General features: G+C 34.4%; 1 protein-coding gene across 6 annotated transcripts in view; it reads left to right on the forward strand.

The window, feature by feature from the left end:
- The window catches only part of LRRC4C (leucine rich repeat containing 4C), a 503,584-nt gene that overhangs the window by 381,086 nt on the left and 101,124 nt on the right, over nt 1–21,374 (forward strand). Inside the window, exons 1-2 of one of the 6 annotated variants that reach the window (XM_071558647.1) lie at nt 13,746–13,799; nt 14,913–15,017. The exons of the other annotated variants lie outside the window; for them this stretch is intronic. The gene's annotated coding sequence lies outside the window, so the exon portion shown is untranslated. Of the gene's footprint in view, nt 1–13,745; nt 13,800–14,912; nt 15,018–21,374 lie in introns of those variants that run through there. 6 annotated transcript variants of the gene reach the window in all.

The following is a 21,374-nucleotide window of genomic DNA, read 5'->3' on the forward strand; positions in this document are numbered from 1 at the left end:
GCTAATTCAAGTCTGTAGTACATTACAGCATTCTAAGTTGACATTTGGTTCTACCATATGTCATTCTATGCTATGGCACATCAGAGTAATATCATGTTTTATCAAGTTTATCAATACCTAATTTATCCTTAACATAGTTTTATCTAATCCATCTATCCATTTGACTTACATTCTTAGTCACTAAATGTCAAAGCACAGGGACATAATTTCTCATGAAAGATGGTATGTTGTTGCTATAGTTCAGAATTTTAGTACTGGTTTAGTCAAAAGGTAATTCTCTTCCATTATAGCATTTCTCAGATAAAAATTAAAATGGGTTTATTTGGAGATTCTACCAACATATGAAGATTATCTAGAAGATTAAAATACTACGACTCAAATGTGTGAATTAGAAGATTGATTTTCTTGGGCCTACTTAGTTGTTCACTATCAGTAATACTTAATTATGTCATTAAGGCTGTTTCTGTCCATTTGGATTAATGAAGTCAGGGCAGGGAATCATAATCAAGAAAAAAAGAGCCATGACTAGTTAACAGTGTCTGTTATTTTATATGACACAGCAAAACAGTTATCAAAAAAGGCACTGCTGAATAAAGGTAAAAGGAGCAGATAGATAACAACTATAACAGATAAAACAATGTTCTGGAGGAATTCTGGTTTTGCTATAATGATATTTTCCTTTTTTTCTTTTTTTAAAAAAGGAATATATACACATTCAAGTGGCTAATTAGGATCTGGGTATGTGAAAAAATAATTTCTGGGCTGCACTGATTTGCCCATTCAATCATGCTGTACAAAGCGCTAAGCATGAGCTCAAATAAGGTGGAAAATTTCTAAGGCAAAAAGAAGTGATACCATGGAAATGACTTTGATTTCACACATATTTGTCTGGAGATTACTTGTTCACTTTGTTTTACTGCTGCACTGCCCATAGTAAGTCATGACAAGAACAAAAATGAAAGTTTTCTAAATACTGAAAATATTTTACTAAAAACCAAATGTAAATTCATAAAAGGGGAAATATGGAAAAGGAGAGGAATTTTAACCTCTGTAATTATTATTTTCACCTCTAGGAATATCATGAATAGTTGGCTTCTGTTGTGCCTTTCATGGATCTTAGCAGATGATAAATCTCTAGTTTCCTTCATCAAAATTACCCTACCTGTATCCTCTTTCTCCCCTTCAGAAAAAAACCCTTAACAACGAGGTCAATAGTACATAGTTTTAAATTCAATTGATATGATAAATTCATATTTATTCCTGGAAAGGTTAATACCTGGGAACGTTTATTTTGAAAGTGATAGTCCAGAGACCAGAATGAAGATGCATCAGCACACAACTACAAGCAGTCCTTATTTTTCATCCCTCAGTGTATCTGTCACGCAATTGTTCATTTAATCTTTGTGAATTTAATTATTCATTAATAGAAACTTATTAACAGTTGTTATGTGACTTAGGAGCCTAAGTCTCCTAATCATAAATTAATTACATAAATGGAAACCAGAAATCCATTGAAAACCAATTAGTTTTAGGTCTGTGCCACTGACACTATGGAAAACAGAACCTACACTTATAAATCATTTAAGCATTTGAATATTTTTATGTTATGTTGCTGCTACAAAACAGGCTCAAAATTTTCTGGTATCAGCTATTGAATCTGTGATAATGATATATGTATATTTTTTTTTAAATCCTCAACTTTATATTAATGAAAACAACAACCATTCTACTCAGTAAATTTTACGTCCAAAGGAGTAAACAGTTGATTAAATTCCTCTGTTCTAGTTGAAGATCACAAGAACCCTCTGATTACATAGAGACCTTCAAGCTCAAAAGCATTACACAGCGTCAGGCATTTAGTTTTCCTAAAATAAACATGATCAATGGTCAGTTCTGAGTTATTTACAATTCATCATCATGGCTCAGCTTTGTGAACGAAGATTTGGGAAGGGTTCTACCTGTGTGGGTGTGCCCTTCAAGCCTTTACAGTGGATTTTTTAGGTGAGGCACAGCGTGCACAGAACTGGCCCCACCCTTTAATTCCTAAGGCTCATCTGCCACGGCTGAGTGAGCTTGGACATGACAGTGAAGTCCTCAGGACTAGAACCTACAACCCCCGGTATTCCCAGGAGGTCTCCCATCCATGTACTAACCGGGGCTGACCCTGCTTGTCTTCCGAGATCTGATAGGTGTCAGGGTGGCATTTAATTGCCTGTATTTACAATTAAAGGAAGAGAATATAACAAAGAGGTGTAAACTACTAAAGAAGCTCCTCAAATTGCCTGCACATAAATTCCTACCAGTTTTAATAATGATCTGATTGGTAGTGTCTTTGCAGGAAGCTTGCATGTTCCACTTGTGACTCTGTCTATTTTTGGATTTCTTAGTGGTAAAGTTTCAGATGTCACCAACATCAAATGGCAGGACTGAACATCTGCTGCCCTCATAAACTTTCATTAGATATCTTCTCTGATGTCTCTGAGCGCAAGCCTGAGTATGGCCTTGGAGATGTAGTATATGGAAGCATTTTCTAAGGCAGATGGCCAAATTAAAATTATTTACTTATATAGCACAGATACACTATTAAATCTACGTAAATTAGTCCAATAAAGTACATACTACAAAGGAGGGGGAAGAGACCTATGGCTTGTTGGCTTACCAAAAAAAATTTCAGTGGGAAAATCTGTGCATAGTAAAGTTTAATATTACTGTGCTAAAATAAGTAATCTTATCTGCTACTTTTTGCATGAAGGAAAGACTAATATACTATGCTGGCAAAACTCTATATTCAGCACAATATATATAGTGAATGTATATCTGTACACATGCACAGAGTCTGTGTGTGGATTACAACATATGGGCTACATGTAATGATGGAGGAATTTAAAAAGAATCTGTCTATGTGTCAATATTTTGTTCTGGAGGTCTTTTGCTTTCAGAAATGAAACCACTTCCCTCAGTCATAAATATAACTGAAGTATTGTTGCACTATTTTAAATCTTGATCAGATCTCTTAAGCTAACAAAGACCCCATTATGATAAATAGAAATGAAAATACCTTATAAAATAATACTCTTGACTAATTCTTGATACAAAAACCATATAGGTGGAGATTAAATATATAGCTAAGTATTTCTTTAATTATTTGCACACTGTCTTCATACAAGAGTAGGAATTACTCTAACTCTAACCAATATAACATTTTCAGAGAAGGTTCAACACAAGCAATTTGAAAAAGTTTCTTTTTCCCCAAGAAAAAAAGATAAAATTTTGATCTTTTTTAACATCTCAGAATTTCATATATATAACATATGAGAAGGGAGGATTGCCATTGTCATGAAATGGGATAAATATCAATGCATCCAATGCAGTATTTATGATCTTTTCTATGTAGCTTCTTATTGTGTTATTTGGAAATATTAGAGACTTGGAGTATATTTAACAAAAAATATTTTAGCAATATTTAGCTTACTATATCTTCATTCTAAGATTTCTGTCTAGTAAGATGAAGAGAGGGAGGACAGGGCAGCCCTCTACATAAGGCTGCTGAAAGATCCTATTGGATCAGCATTGACTATGACAGCATCTCAAACGAATAAATTCAGATAGTCCAGCAATTTGAACCTATTTGAAATTAATTCAGTTGTGATCTGCAAATATCACGACTTCAGTGTTTGTCTGACTTGATCTGAACAAAGGTATGCTTGGAATGAGACAAAGCGTAGCATACAGATATTCCAGGACTTCTTAGTCCATGCTTCTCTAGCTAATTAATCACATACTGTCTTTTGCAGAGTGTATAAATGAGTTACTCAGAGAAATGTCTTCTCTTCTGTTTCACAGAGTACTTCCCTTGACTAAAACTCCGTATGTAACTGCTAAATGTTCATAGACTACAGTCACTCTGCTTAGAGAAAGTCTCCAGTTCTTATGCAAAAAAATCCTCCCACTCCAGAGTGGTTTACTGTGTCATTTCAGAAATCTGTCTCTAGTCTATGTATTTCAATATCAATAGAATATGCTTCTGTTTTTTATCCCTTAATGTTTTGGCAAATGTGAAAGTGATCAATTGACCATCTGATCAAGTCAGTCAAGTTGCCTGTCAGACTTCTCAAATTGCTAACTCCATCTGGTATGAAGTCAGGAAAGCTGACTGAAAACAAGTTCTAAATTTATTTTTTGACTCCTTAACCTTTTCAGTGAGTTCCACCCATGAATTCAAACTGGTCATAAGAAAAGTCAGGTAATTACTTTGTGATAAGAAGAGTAGCACTGAAGCATTTGCCTGGGGCTCAGAACACTGATGGTTGGATAAAACTCAGCAAAGTCCATGGCCCCAAAAGAGTGCTGCGTCTGGATCTGCTGTAGGCTAATATGCTTAGAGGAAAGGTCAGGCAGTTGTGGAAGCCTGAACAGCAGACTGTCTCTCAGCTCTGTGGCTGGCAGTGTTCAGGAACTGAGTGGTAGCACAAAGGGCTTGATTTAAATGAGTTAACTGATTCCTCTTTTCTTTAGGCCCATATTCCCCTGACATGTGAGCAGGTGTCTGTACTGTCACTACAAACAGTTGGAGTTCTAATGTGAGCCACCTGCATAATTGCACTGGGACAGGAATACTGGAGGTCTCAGGTCCTGGGTTTAAAACTTTGCCTCCATCCTTCTTTCATGCATTTACGTTAGAATGCATGTTCAAAGCAGAAAGAAATTATTTCTTCTTTTCTGGATGCCAGAATATTTCTAGGGAAAATAGTATTCTTGGTTACATCCTATTATATATCAGCTTCCCACCTTGATATAAGTGGCTAATTGTTTCTCTTGGCAATCACTGAAACATCAAGAGAAGCTTTTCAGCTTTGATTTATGACAGAAACCAGAATAACACCCAGGAAGAAGAGAGTAGTGGTTTCACTTTCAGTAATTCTTATCTCTGCCTCATTTCACCTGTGTGCACTTAGGAACACAGTCAGGTGCCTTCAGCATAACTGCAACCTTCAATAGTTACTTTCATAAATGGTGATTATACACAAAATGATAGAGTACTGCTTGCATTCCTCTTGAACCAGCTGTAAATACTGTAGCTTTTGTTTATTTGAACATCCTGCTTCTAAGATTGTGTAGGAAGGATAGACTCATTAGAAAGACTGCAACAATCCTGTTGTCTTTTAAAACTTCTCTCTGCTTAATAACCTTGCTTTCCTAGCAGTGTGGTTTTTTTTTTTTTTTCAAAAGATATAATGGAATTGACTTAAAACTAATGTAAGATGTAAGCAATTTTCACCTTGTCTTCTAAATAAAATGAATCTATTGACTGGGATGTTCTCATAGCCCGAAATTACATTTATCTTCTTAATCCCCCTAATCATTCTTTTAAATATGAATTGTGCTGCTAGTCATTACAGAGAAATAGTTGGAGGACCTTTGCCTGATTGTCAGGGAAATTCTGTAAGATTTTCAGTATGCTATTTGACTATGGCAGTTGGTCAGAATTTTTTATTACAACTTTATTAAATTCCAGTCCCATCATAAAAAACATCTTTCTTGAAAGAAAGTTGAAAAGGGGTTTTTTCTTCTAGGTAAATAAGGCATAGCAGATATGTTGACAAGGAGAATTGTATTGTTATTCTCCTGTGTTTGGAGGTCTTTACTGTATCACAAAATCCATGGTTCTTGTTGTTTTTGGCGGGACCATGAATTTCATATATGGCAACAGATGAAGCGGCAGGATGAGTCTTCAAAATTGAAATAGCATTATCAGAAAGGTTTTAACTGTATGCTGATGGGAAATCTCACTGCCAGAGTGGAACACATGACTTCTCCATTATCCTTTAAGCTACTATAGTATATATATGGTAAATAACCCAAACTTAGAAGGAAAAGTGTGTCTTGTGTAAAATATAAACACGGCCAGAAGTGCTCTGTCAAAATAACAGAATTGCAACCACAAGTAGCCATGGGCATTGTTTCATTTCAGCTGTCACCTCCAGGTTAGTGTATGGAGGACATTAGTAACTTTTTTCTGTGTGCAGGTACTTGTACTTCTGGTGTTCATGCATACACAGAAGAGGTTTTAAAAAGCACTCTGGTGCCTTGAAATGACTTCTTCTCGGAATGAGTGTCTGTGGCAGTGCTAAATGTTTCCTAGCAGAGAAGTGCCATAGGCACTTTTGGTAGAATTTAGAAGCTGATAGAAAGAGGTAAACTGTATGCTGAAATCCTGCTGTCTATCTGCAGCACAAGTCTAGCAGACAGGAACAGCAAAATCTTCTGAAATTCGGTAAACCCTGTAAGAGGTCTCCAGAGGGACTGCTTCTAGGAGTTGAACCATAACCTTTTCTTTTCGTGGGCATCCCGATCTTTGTATCACTGCAAAAAAACCCAACTTGATGTTTCCTATGAGTCTGGCATCTTTACCCTTGAAAGGTAAGGTAAACATGTTAATCTATTTCATACTGATAAAGAATGCTGCCTTCTTGCTGGGATAGATGGAGTGTTTCCTCCCATTGCCTTAGTAGTAAAAGGTTTTCTATACTGTTTCCACTACAGAAATGCATATAATGTACCCCCATGTATCAAAACAAAATTGCTGGCCTGCCAGTCTGTATTGTAACTTGATTGAGAGAAAAGTACTAGTGGTGGTGTGATCCTAAGGGGAAAAATTTGCTGCAGGTGACGTGCAAGAAAATAGTAGGATAATGTATAGGTGTTTGTCTGCAGACAGTTTTCAGTTCCCTTAAATTTTGTTAAAGGTATTGGGAGTGTTCTTCCAGGAATAATTTTCTGTGGATTTGTTTTTAATTCAATTCTGCACAGCTGAACAAAATAATCAGCAGTACTTACCAGATACTAAAGATGAGATTTTTCAAATTCAGACTTTTGAAAATTTGAAAATATAGATGGCATTGTTTTGCTGAAATTTCCTGCTCCTGATTATGAAGAAGGATATAGTTTTACAGGCCGCATTGTTGAGTACAAAATTAGGTATTTTGATGAAGGAAATCAGGACATCATTCATGCCACTTATGAACAGCAGAGATGCATCCAGAAAGTTACTTTGCTGTAAAACCCATAATATTTATTATGTTACCTGCAAAGTTTATGTAACAATGTCTGAAAAATAATTTCTCTGTTCATATCCTGAAGCCACTGCCCTTTGAAATCTGGGGGAATCCTTCTCTCTGAGGCATTATTATTCATTAGAATTCATAAAAAAACAATGTCTTAAATTAAATGGTATAATTTTGACAGTTTATTACTGCCAGTAATAATTTGGACCATCTCTATAGTGCTTCTTGAATCAAGTCAGTCTCTGAAAATACAAAAATCAGCTTCCTGTACTTGGATTACTTTTCAGTAAAATTGGAAAGCTTTGTTATTTGCTCATTGAGAGAGGTCTCAAGATTTTCAAATCAAGAAGTAACAAATCCTCCTAAATGCAGAAGCCTACTTTCCTGGTATAACTTTGAATAATTGAAAGTAGAATAGCTGGATACCAGAATAACCCATTTAGTCTAAATATCCATGTACCAGTTGGTATTTACTTCTGCTTTAAGCCACACACTACTCAATTAAAACTTTCTACCTATACATTCTGCTGTTTTGATTGTAAGGGCTGGGAACATTTGCAGTCTCTTCTGCTCACTTCAAAGTCAGTAACTTTATCAACTCTATATATGCCAAATACTGTTCTGCAGCATCTGGCTTTTAAGCTGTTTAATCTCTCTGGGAAAATCTTGGTTTACATCCATGACTAACATTCATACAAAGATATGTCCAAGACAGATGCCTTTCAACTTGTGTAACATTTGATGTTGATGTCTATAATAGAGTTGGTCTACTCCTCAGAACTCTCTAAGTAACTTTTTTTCCCCCGAAACTCATCTGGAAACATGTCTATGGTTTAAGTATGTAAAATATTTAGTTGTCTTTCTGAGCTCAGGAAGAGTTTGAAGACAATACTTGTTTCTGTATTTCATCTTGAGGTCTTCAAGACACAAGTTTTATGGCAATTCTTTTTCCCATTTGAGTCTTGCTGCTTTAACACTTGTAGAGAGCAAAACTATACATGTGTCTCAAAAGGACAATTAAAAACAGTAGTAAAAATCTACTATATATACATGTAGTTGGCTAAATCCAGTGAATAGATTTCTAGTAAGAAATTATATGAACATTGGGGAAAAAAAGGAGGCACTATCTAGTATGCTTTTTAACTTTCTAATGGTAGTTCATAGAAAAAAATGTTGAAACAGAAACATTTATCTTGTTTCTAGATTCAGATATTTCTTTTTGCCTTTTTAGAATAATTATTGTTTTCCTACTTGTGATGCAAAAGGTCTATGTTATTGAAAATAGCTGTTTTGGAATGACAGGAAAATTCATCTGCTCTATACTTAAAGCAACTCTTGAACTTACTTGGCTTGTAAATTAATAATTTGATAGATATAGATATAGATAGATGATATAGATATAGATGATATAGATATAGATAAAGAAATAGATATAGATATATAAATGGGAGTTTCCTTAAAATGTTTGAATTTTAATTATAATATTTAATTTGAAATTTGACAGTTCAAATTTATTTTTTGATATTAATAAATTGTTATTTTTTAACATGTTGATCTCCATTTCTAAATTTGTCCTCCAGAGCTCAGTCCTGTTTACATCTTTATTGATGATCTGGACATGGAGATTTAGTGCACCCCCAATAAATTTACAGGTGATGCAAAATTGGGTGGGAGTGTTGGTCTGCTCAAGGGTGGGAAGGCTCTACAGAGGGATCTGGGTGGGCTAGGTTGGTGGGCTAAGGACAACTGCATGAGGTTCAATAAGGCAAAGTGCCAGGTCCTGCACTTGGGTCAGAACAACCCCATGCAGTGCTATAGGCTGGGAAGGAAGACGCTTGAGACCTGTTCAGTAGAAAAAGACTTGGGGATGCCGGTTGACATGAGACAACAGTGTGCCCAGGTGGCCAAGAAGCCAATGGCATTTTGGCCTGTACCAAGAGTATTATAGCTGGTGGGACTAGGGAGCCAATTGTCCCTCTGTTCTTGGCATAGATGAGGCTGCACCTTGACGTCTGTGTTCAGTTCTGGGCCCCTCGCTTTAAGAAGGACACTGAGATCCAGTGAAGGGCAACAAGTCATGAAAGGTTTAGAAAACATGAAGAAAGACTCAGGGAGCTGGGTTCATTTAGTCTTGAGTAGAGGAAGCTCAGGGGGGACCTCATCACTCTCAAGAACTACCTGAAAAAAGGTTGTAGTGAGGTGGGGGTTGGTGGGGGTTGATCTCTCTGTCCCTGCCATGAGAGGACTAGAGGAAATAGCCCTAAGCTGAGACAAGGGAGATTCAGATTAGATATTAGAAAAGAAAAAAATTTCACTGCTAGGGTGGCCAAGCATTGAAACAGGTTGTCCAGGGAGGTGGTGGAGTCACCATCTGTGGAGGTGTTTAAGAGGCGTCTGGTTCTGGCACTGGGTGATAAGATTTAGTGGTTTGAGCATTACTTGAGCAGTGCTGTGTGGATGGTTGGACTTGATCTTAAAGGTCTCTTCCAACCTTGGTGATTCAATGATTCTGAAACTACACAGCTCTCAATTTTTTTCCTGGGAATTGCTCTCTGCCTTTTTTTTTAACTTCCAATCAAAGGAAAAGTTGTGTTAAAGTATTTCTTTTGCAAAATTCATTTTCAGTTTTTGGAAAAACAAACAAACAAAAAACCCCAACAAAACAATGAGACTTTTTTCTTTCAAGAAATTGAAACTCCATTTTTCCCCTTATAGAGAAAACCTCTTTCCTACAAAAATGAACTAATATCCATTGATTAAACAAATAATGTAGACTTTACTAATTATGTGATGCAAATAAGTTCAGAAAATTAATTAATTATATGTGGAATTTCACAGTTAGTTTTTTGTTACAGCCTTGCAGATCTACTTTTTGACTACCATGTCTATCCTTAATGTATTTTGACCAGAGCTTGACAGTGCTCCTGTATACACAATTAGTAGCAAGTAAATACCAACGAGTGCAAAAATAAAGTGAAATAGAACAATGGGACATTTGCAATATGTGTGGCTTTAAATTAGATTAAACAATGCTGTATGATCCAAATACATTCTATTGTTTATATACTAAAGATCTGGGTCCTATAATACTTCTATACTCACCTATTTTACATAAGGGGCACTTGGTCTCTTGAAGATGTGATAATCAAAGCTAAACTCTAATGAATGTAAATATTAACCACTACATTCTATCTAATTCATTCTATAAAGAATATTCTACTTGTGGTTAAGAAAGGGCAGGGAAGCCTAGTACAGGTTTTTGGTGGTATATAACTACTCAAAATGGCAATATGACCATACAATGAACCTTATTTTGTAAAACTTACTGCAGTTTCATAAGCAACTTTTTATTAGTAAGCACTTCAAATTTTGGGACACAGATCAAGCAAGAACTAAATAAGGTAACCTGTTCATTATTGCAGAAATGTCCTCTTATTACAACACATTATATAATATTCATGACTTTAAAAATTATTTGGTTGTTGTGTCTTTCCATTTCAGGGCAGAGAAGTGTGGACAATGACATACAAAAAAATTTTCTGTAGTACCAAAAATTTTTGAATAGAAGCTTCACTTTGGAACTACTCAGACCACTTATTATATTGCTGCTGAATGATGAACACAGCTGTTAATTTTGTGTAAACTTTATTCTTCCATTTATATAAATTGAGAACATTTATTTAAAACCACATATATTCTTCATATTTCAGTTGTTTGTCTTTATCATGTCATTGCTGCTTCATGCGTTCACTCTTAAAAAGAGCAAAGAAAAGAGTAAATGTGAAGGGCAAAAATGGACAAAGAACTCTTACTCCTTTACATCTTTACACCAACAACTTTTTTTTTGGTTATTTGATGGGTTTTTGTTGGTTTGTTTTTTTTTTTGGGGGGGGAGGTGTTTTTTGAAAGTTATGTGTTCTATCAAGAGCTTTAGAGAAAACAAGACTTTTCAAAACTCCTGTAAAATATTATATATGCCATCAGGGAGATAGGTATTTCTTTGTTACAATCACCTGCATTTGAAGTGAAAGTATCTCAAAATAATTGTTATAGCTGTTATTTTTTATCATAATAGATATTGCATTTATTGAGTATGCTGTAAACATTTTTAATTCACTGAATGCCAGTTAAAGTTAAAGCAGTTTTTCTTTTTTTCTTTCTTTTTATGTATAGATAGATAGATAGATAGATAGATAGATAGATAGATATGATCTTTTTGTTGGTTATCCTATTCTTATATTTTTTTGTCAGTCAAAATAGATGTTACATATTTGTGCTGTGGGTATCAGTACAAGTCTAACAAGGCTCATGCTAATGCTGTCTAGACTGTTTCTATTTAAATTGTGAGATTGTGACCTACTTTCATCTCTGTCACTGCATCTGCAGATTCTTCTATTCATGTCATATTAATTTGTCCAAGTTTAATGAATGCCCTGCCTCATTAGCTGGGCTTACAGGACACATATGGCAGACCTCAACCAGGTCAAAACTCATTTCTTAGTCATGCCATGAATGTATCACCATGTTTATTTTGCCTTTTGTGACCCAATGATCTTAAGTAAATATTTCTACTAGTCATTATTAATGGTTGCTGAGATACATTTCAAAAAGTTTAACAAAAGCACTTTGTGTTGGTCTATCTGTACTTTAATGATGTGGCTAATATTCATTCTTGTGCCTGCAGATGCAGCAACAAGAACTGAATTTTAATACTGACTCATTTTTGGCTGGAGTACTGAATAGAAAAAATATCGTTCACTTTCAATTTGTTTTTGATGCTACATTTTATTACAGCTTTTGCCAGAGTTTAATGCTTTTTTTTTCCTTTGTAAATGTAGAAATTTCATGAATCTCATTCATTTTCCTACCATCCATTAGCTAGTTAATAAAATAGAAAGCATGTCAACATATTTCACTAAAGAAAACTGGAGTGGACATAGGAAGTTTCAGGTAGCTGTCCACAAAGGCAACTGGATTTGTCAATTCAGTATTTAGATCCTCTGAAATATATCAGCAGTTTCATAGTGAAATTGCCTCAAACTCTTAAAACAACACAATTTCAATTCTCCTATAATTTTCATAAGCGATACTGCTTTAAATATTAATGTCTGCATGGTATGAAACATAATATTTCTTAATTATAGAAGAAGATAAAAATGCCTCAAATTACCCAGATCATAATAATTTTATGAATAACTTCTTATTTGATCTTTCTGCCCTCAAACTTACCCATTCTTATTTAGGGGTACTTAAGGTCTACTTAGGGGTGGTTGTCAAGGGATTGAAGAGTGTGATTATTGCATGTTAAGATGGTAAATTTGGCTTTTTGACTTAGTTGTTGAATTGTTACATGGTGTATGGAGATTATGGTTCCATAGAAAGATTTAATTGTTATTTATTCATGGTTATTCTTGCCACACTACAGTCAAGTTGAAATATGATACTTCTGATAAACAGCAATGTACATGCAAGATCAGAAGAATGTCCTGAAAAATGGGTGCTTAAGACATGACTGTTGTGGAGCTTCAGAAAGCTGATTGTGAAAGACATAAATACTCCTTGCCTAATATTCTAAATGTGATAAGAATTAATTGATATACACATCATTCTGATGTAGGAATTATTCAACCTATAGCTTGCTACTAACTTATCAATAGGAAGTCTTTTTTATCTTTGGAGATGAAGCAATGCACTGCAGAAAAGTTTCATACAAAAAGTATAGACTGTTTAAATACTCAGGTAGAATTTAAGTGGTTTGTAAAAGGTTGCTAAGCCTTCTGATGGGTTTTGTTGACTAAAGTTTACTTCCTAAGTCATTGATTTTCTTGCTGTTGGAATCTATATTTTGACCCTGACACTTGGGTGTCCAAATTAAAGAAAAAGCAGATTAATCTAAAACTAGAGAATTAGCAATTTCTCATACAAATTTTGTAGAATTTGAGAATCTCAGTGCTTTTCACTGAGATTATTAATTATCCTGCTACAGGTTCAGTTTATTTATTTGGGGGTTTTGTTTTGGTTTTTTTGGGGGTAAGTGGGGAGTTGTTTGTTTGTTTTTGTGGGTCATTTGTTTGTTTGCTTTTGTGGATTGGTTTCGTTTGTGTTTTGTTTTTGTTATGTTTTTGGGGGAGGGGCAAATGCAGCTAGTGTGAATATTTTCCATAGAAATATTTTTTAATATGAAACAGAGCTGCTATGAACTCATTGTGTAAGGGTTGTATTTGGACTAGGTCTTCCAAAAGTGAATGTAGTTGTGCAATTAGCTGTGACTCACAAAGCATTAAAACTGTAATGAATTAGTTTAATCGTATATTAAACCCAAGAAAATGTAAAACTTAGACTAATGTATCTAATAGCAAAAAAAAAATGCTTTCTTCTTCTTAGTTAAAAGCCTGTGTCATGTTAACATTACCACTTTCACTGACAAAGAGAAATCTTGAAAGAATTAAGTTGCAAAACTGCACTTGAAGTTGAAAGTGACTGCCTTATGGACTCCACAGAGCTGCTTTCTAGTAGGTCAGCCCCCAACCCATGCTGGTGTCTGAGGTTATTCTACACCAGGTACTGAACTTGCCTTTGCTGGATTTCTAAAGGTCTCTGCTCATCTTTCCAGCCTGTCAAGGTCCTTCTGAGTGGTAGCACAGCCCTCTGGGCTATCAACCGCTCCCACAAACTTTGTGTTGTCAGTGAACTTGCTGAGGAGGCATCTATCCCTTCATTCAAGTCATCCATTAAGTAAGTTATATGAGACTGGGCCCAATATTGAACCTTGGGGGACACCACTAGTGACAGGCCTCCAACTAGATCCTGTGTCACTGATCACAACCCTCTGAGCTCTGCCATTCAGACAGTTCTCAATGCACCTTATCATCCACTCATCCAGCCTGCACTTCCTGAGCATGCCTATGATGATATCGTGGGAAACAGTGTCGAAAGCCGAATTTTTCCTTTAACTCATGCAGGTGCCAATTTATAATAATATGCATATAAGTTAGTCTTGCTTATTTTGTCCTACCAGCTGTATTTCTGGAGGAGGTACAGGACTGTATTTTAAAGTTATGATTTTTTTTTTCTGTTAGAAATAATTAGAAATCAGTCTAGCTATTTTTAAGATGCTATGTGAAATTTTTATTATTATAATGGATATTTAAGAGTTGATGAGAACATATCCTAACTTTAAATAACCCATATAGTATGAATCATGTGCAAGCATAAATCAAAACAATGCTCTGCAATTTCACAGAGTTTTTCACAGCTCTGTGGTCATATCTCAAACAGGGAAAAAAAGGCAGAAGTGTATTCTGCAGCATTTACCATCAGTCTCACCTTTACTGAAATCTCTACAGAGTTTCTTGATGAAACAGCTTTAAATAAAAAAAAAACAACTTTTGGAGATCTTTACAATACACAGTTTTTCTTGTAAACAGAAAAAATACAGTTTGGTTTCCTTTTGTTCTAGTTTTTTTAATCCGTTGGTTCTATTTCAGATTCCTTGATGCTATGATAGTAATGGCAGACAGCACAGAAGACTTTCAGAGCAAGACATCTGTTGCTTGCCTGAACTTTGGCACAAGACTGACAGTTGTCAGGGAATACCTCAACTTATATGCTGATCTCCAGTAGATTTTTCATATCTTCTGATAATTTAGTTTTCTTTTTCCTCATATAATACCTGTTAAATTCAATCAGTATCTCCAAGTTATTTTCTCTAGGTTAATATTTAAAGCTATTTTTGCATAGAAAATTATTTTTTCTCTGCTTATACGGAGCAGACAAAGTGTGTCCATACATGCATGTATGTATATATGTATGTATAAAGGAAGTACAGCTGACAGTAATTTTATATAGGTGAAGAAATAATCATGAAATTGGAGAATATTCTGAGTTGGAAGGGATTCACAAGGATCATTGAAATCCAGCTCCTGGCCCTGCAATTCAGCATTACTTATGAAGGTACTTCTGACAAAGTCATTGTGTTTACTTGCTTGAGAAAGTCCAGTACAAACTGACTGGTAAATTAGAAATATCTGAGAATAAATTTTAGATGTTTGGCCTCCCATTTCAATAGTTTGACCACAGACTACCATGCTTCCTCAATTTTTTCAAGTATCATTCAAACGCAGAATATTTTTATAACCTCAGTAACTCTGTTTCATAATATATTCATATTCTAAAATTACCTCTGACCAAATCTTGCATTTTGTATCATTTTATTTGGATTAAATATTTTACTTTATGTAAGCTTGTGTATCAGTCTGTTAGAAAAAAACTTTACATAATTTTAATCAAAATTTAAAACAAACAAAAACTTGCTGCATTTTATCTTTCATGAAATTTATTTTTAGCCTTATTTCTAATAATTCAGAAACATATAGCTAATAACAGCATAAATTTATGTAGGCTAAATTAGGCCAGTTTCTGGCAATGTAATTTGAAATGGAAAACACAGCTGCTTCTGACAGATTCAGGTAATAGTTCTATTGTACAAGTTATATTTTATGTGTATTTTAAAGACTAGAATTTGAGATAAACATTTCTATGTTGGATAGTTTTGTTCCTTCTATCTTGATTTTCAATAGTGAATATGTCCAGGACACCAGAGTATCACAGGGAACAGCATGATATCATTAAAACTCACTGAACAAAAATGGATGTCTCATAATGCCCAGTTGATAATTTTGTAATTTTGAGAAATTGTCATAACTTCTTTAGCAATTCATAGAGACACTTGAGATACAGATGTTCTCTGTTCCTTCTTATTTCATTGATCCTACCTTTTCTGGTTTTAGAGTTGCCTTTTCAGTGTTTTCATTCTACATTTAAAATTATAATATTTAGTTCCTTGTGAAAAATGTCTAGTGTATAGATTAGCATAGTTAATGCTGTTTATTCCTTTGATGTCATATAGTAGGTTCTCATTCAATAGACATTGATTATCATAATTGCAATGGCAAATTCAGCTCCCAGGACAGAAAAGCAGCATTCCTAAGCCATTTCTCTCTCATGGTAGCTCCCAGCTTTTACTTTAATAATAAGAGAAAAAAGCCCAAAACTCTGGAGTGGTTAAAAAGAAGATAAGGTTGGCCAGAGAGACTGTGGGTTCTTGGATGTGTTGTAAATCTCCACTGGATGTGCCCTGAGATACCTACTCTAACTAGATCTATTTTGAGCAAGAGGCTAGACTGGATGACCCCTTCCCTTCCAAAATTTAATATGTCCCTTGTAAATATTAATTAAAGAAAGAAAACCAACCAAAACCCAACAAAACACGAAATGAGGGACTTTTAGACAGAACATCACATACTACCCTAGCATATTTTCTCACTCCTTTATTTGTCTTTTCTTGTTTGTTCCACAAAAAGCATAAAGATTTTTTTATACCAAGCTTTGCTAGAAGTCAATGGATAATAATTCTGAATGTTATGAAAAATTAATCATAGAGGGTGCAGTGCTTATTGAAAGAAATTGCCTTTTTAATGAAGATATGAATATATAAATCTTTTCTTGTTTTGTTTAATATTCATCCTGGCCTTCCTGTATCACTTTTGCCATTGTCCTAAATTGCTAGCTTACTGTGATGCTCAATTTGTTCAGTGAGTTGAGAAATGGTTACACAATGAGGAACATGCTTTGTACTGCTTAGATCACTAATTTCATGAACAAGTGAGAAAGTTTTGTTCAGGTCCTTTGATATCAGTGTCTTTTGAATCATGATTAAAAAAAAAAATAAAAGAAGATGATATTTACACGATTATATTTTTACTACTGAAATTTTAAAAGAAATCAAACAATCAAAATTCTTGTTCTTGATGTGAAAATTCTCTGTGGTACTACTGTGAATCAGTTATCAGAATTTTCTAGGCTGCTACATATATTTTGTCTGTAAGATGTTTCCTATGCAATGATTTTAGACACACTGATGAAAAGACCTGCATCAATAAAACTTAATGTGTGGGTGTTTTGTTAATTTAGAGGTAATAAGCTTACAGGGTTTTATGTATATATCATAATATTACAAACAAATTCATATTCTTGAGAGAGGGGCACATCATTAGCTCCTCTTTGTAGTTTCCTAGAAAATGCTCTGCACCTCAGTCATAATTCCTCAAACTCTTGGTTTAACAAGGAATATTACAGTGTGATTTGTAGATTTGTATCCTGTTATCCAAAATATTATGAAAGAAGCATATTAGCATGACTTAGGTGTAGGTATATTTTCAACGTGCTAATATCATCTACTAGAAGCTCTCATGCAGGGCTGGTTGTAATGGTACTACAATAATGCTTTCTGACCTGGGAAGTAGGTTTGAGAATAATTTCTCTGAATTGCTGCTAGAATCTGACTTCAATTTTTTTTTGTTCCTGACTCCTGAACAGAAGTTAAAAGAAAAAAAAATGAAACCCCTAAACCCTTAAACACAGAGTACTGCTGTATATGGGGAAAGAAAACAGAGAGAAGCAGAACAATTGTGAAGTTATCACAATATTGCAATTATTTTAAAGATGGGGGGTGGAAAATGAATTTGCCCATCGTGATGTCATTTTCTGCAAGTAGTCAAGGAAGTAGATTTTTATTGGAAGTAACACATAAGTTTTTGTTCATATAAGCTACTTTAAAAATATATGAATAAAAGATTTTAAATTATTATAGCCATAATTTGAGATATTCAAGAAATTCAGACTGCCTCCTTTGTCTAATTGACTCATCTTCTATTTTGTGTGTGTGTATGTGTTTGAATCTGATGCTCACATCTGATTTCCTTACTTTGCTACCTTATTTCTTTTCATTCTTTCTGGGTGATTTTAGATTTTTATATATGTGGATTCTCTGACCCTGCAGATACTCCCTTCTCTTGATTAGCCTTTTTCCTCAATGCAAAGCATTGTGCTGACACCCATACCTAATACAACTGTTTACACATTTGACCTGTTCTTTGTTCAGATCAGTTTCCCCAAGACCAATATATATGTGGTTGAATAATGTTTAGTGACTACTTTGCATACAGAATTCTGACTCCATCTCAGGAAGCCTTTTCAAATATGTCATTACTGGTAACAGATGAATTTTGTTGGTTGTAAGTAAGCAGTTGATGATCCTTCTAGCTTGTGCTGTCAGATCCATTTCACAAAGAGTGGCATACCTGTGTCTGAATTGTAACTGAGGTATTTTCCCTAAACGACCTACCTGTGCCTCTGCAGTCCCTCTCAGTGCTGTTCAGCACTGATAATGTGCATACCCTCTGCTGTGCATTATGACAGTCTGAGTGACACACCATGCAATGAATAGTAATGTGTCATAGCTGCAAGTAGTTAGAGCTTCCCTCACTTCTAGCACCTTGCCTAATGTGCCTCTCCCACACAGTTTTCTGACAAAGGGCTGAGATATATTTATATACTTGCTCTCATTTAACCAAAGCAGAAATTCTTATAATTCTAGAGCTTAGAATACAAGGTCTTCATCAGCATGGTTGCCCTATATATATATATCACTTAAATACCTTACAGAATCAAATCCCAAAGGTGGGCCTGGGTTTAATGCAGAACTAGCCCAGAGAAAACATCCATCACTTTGCTAAAGAAGGAATGTATAAGATGCAGATGTTTGAAGTGTTCTGCAGCAAGGCAGGGAAGAGGTATCTCAAATGTTTTCTCTCTCTTAGCATTAACATATTCTAGAAATAAATTTGTATCCGTGAATAAATTGTCTAATGCATTTTCTCTCTGCATAGAATCACCCGAGTCATTATTACAAGTTTTCGTTTTTTTCGTTTTGTTGTGGTTTTGTTTTTTGGTTTTTTTTGTTTGTTTTTTGGTTGGTTTTTTTTTTTTACTGACGAGCAGGCTTAATGACTGACTCATATCCTGCCATGCACTGCCTCCCACCTAATACCATAGTGACAAGCTGCTGGTTTTCTTCTGTTCAAAATAAATAAGAAATAGAAAGTAAGCCTTTCAAAAAGTGGGATAGCCACCGCTATGGTATGATTGTGCTGACTACATGTAAGATATACTCCCTATCCCAGCGAAGTTGAACATGAACCTTAAACATTTAGCACCTCTTCTTTTCTGTTATATTAGCAAGCAAACAAATAGCATTCTCATCTGAAAGGCTTTTAGAGATGAAAACATATGGGAGTTAGCTGAATAATACACTTAGACAAATTCTGTAAATCACAAAATATTCCAAATCCACATGCTTAAGCACCTGAATACCTTTTAAAATCTATCCTAGAAGCTGTGCTGGAGGAAAAAAAAATCAGGTTTTGTGATGTTTTGATGTTGTTCAGAACAGTTTCAATTGAAAAATTTCAGCAAGCTCAAATTCTTACGTGAACAATAAGAATTTCTTATCTTCAACATATTTTAATAGGAACATGTCAATGTCACTTTGCCTACAAACAAGGAGAAAATCCTTGACTTTCATCTTCAAGGACCAAACTGTATCTGTCTCACTAAAAAGTATATATTTTCCCATATATAAAACCTAGTTTATTGTAGAATAAGTATATAAATTTACCTTTATATTTTTTATATTTTATTATATATTACATTCCTAAAGTGTTTTTGATGATAAAAACCCCATGCCAATTACATTTAAGCACTACCATTTGTCAGGATAAGCATGTATCTACACAGATATGTGTATCTATGAAAGGCAAAAACAAACCTATCCTTGATTCTTATTTCTGCACTAGTCATGAAGGAAGTGAAACAGTTATTTCCATACAATTCTGTGATTTTAATAACTATTTGAATTCTTAAGAGAATGTTAATGGAAAGTAAATGTGTAAAAAAATTACTTTGGAACCACTTATTTTTGGTAGGGTTTCTATATCAATAAACAACAACTAATAGATTGCTACTTTCTTTGTATTTATTTTCCTATGAAAACTGAGGGCAGAACCATGAATTAAATAAACATAATATGTCTCTAATTCTTGCATTTCTGGGGAAAGTTTTAATATGAAGTTGAAACAGCTTTATGACCTTACTTTTGTGAGAGATTGCATTAAACTTTTCTTTGAATAAAATCTGATCTTCTAAATTAAAAAAAGAATAAAAATCCAGTAAAATTTACTGTATGTGCTCTAGTACTACAGACAGTTAATGCTTTCTTTCATACCTACACCTTCATAGATGGAGTTATTAAATGTGTTTTCCAAAAGTGATGATTCATTGTCAGTTGGCTCATATTTGGAGAACACATTTTAAATGGGGCTGGATTTTACGAATTTTCCTGTGTCTGCTTTTGAAAATAAGGCCCACTTGAAACATTTTAACTGAAAGTCCATATCCCTTGATTCCTAATTTTCAAAAAATATATTTGTAAATAAGTTCTGGAAATATTTTTTGGAAAATTTGAAAAGTTCTAATTTTCTTAATATTAGTCCTCTTATTTTTCAAAGACTATCATACTGCAATCTTTGATGCTAATACTACTTCTATCTCTTAAGATATAGTTTTTATATATTTTCACCTACCTGCATGAAGGCATGTAAAGCAAATACAATTTCAAGGAAATGTAATCTAAGCTAGTGGAAAAGTGCAAGGAGAGAGAAAGAGAATGTCTGAAAAAACCAAAAAGCCTTTGATACAAGTGTGGATAAAATCCAGACTTCTGTGCATTACCTCTTATGGTTTCTTCCCTGCTTCCAAACAATCCTATAATCATGATGTGCCACTTCTTAAAATAATAAGTTTCATCCCTTACCAGTTTTTTATCCTATTCCTCACCAGAAACAACAAGAAACTCTTCCCTATATTCTAAAGATCAGATCTGATTCAGTAAGTTGAGATGTGATTTAAAAGTGAACCATACCACCTGGGAATTAAATTTGGAGAGATAGTAGAAAAAATGAGCCATTTGTTGATTTAAAAAAGAGAAATATACTTTAAATAATTATTATTCATACCACTATTTTCACCATTTGTGACTTACAGGATTTCTTATCAGGATTTCTAATGTGGTCAATGAAGAATGAGAAAAGTTCTCGACCACAAATTCCTTCCAGAACTTTTCAAAAGATTCTGTCCTAAGGGGGGCAAAATGTTAATTTGTATTAAACTTGTTTCCTCTCACTGTCTCCAAAATATAAAGATAGCTTTTCTACTTGTATCCTTTCCAGGGATGAAGTGCAAATCCAATGCAAATGAGTCTTGGCTATTCTTCCATTTATACTGCTTTATGAAGTCAAAGTTATGGAACAATATTGTATTATTTTTAGAAGTGACACCACAGTGGACTAGACAGACCATTAGTCTGTTCTGGAGTGGCAGTAGCCAAGTAAATTCCAAATGAATTTCAACAGG

The sequence above is a fragment of the Pithys albifrons genome, chromosome 6 (assembly GCF_047495875.1).
Source record: "Pithys albifrons albifrons isolate INPA30051 chromosome 6, PitAlb_v1, whole genome shotgun sequence".
Lineage (NCBI taxonomy): Eukaryota > Metazoa > Chordata > Aves > Passeriformes > Thamnophilidae > Pithys > Pithys albifrons.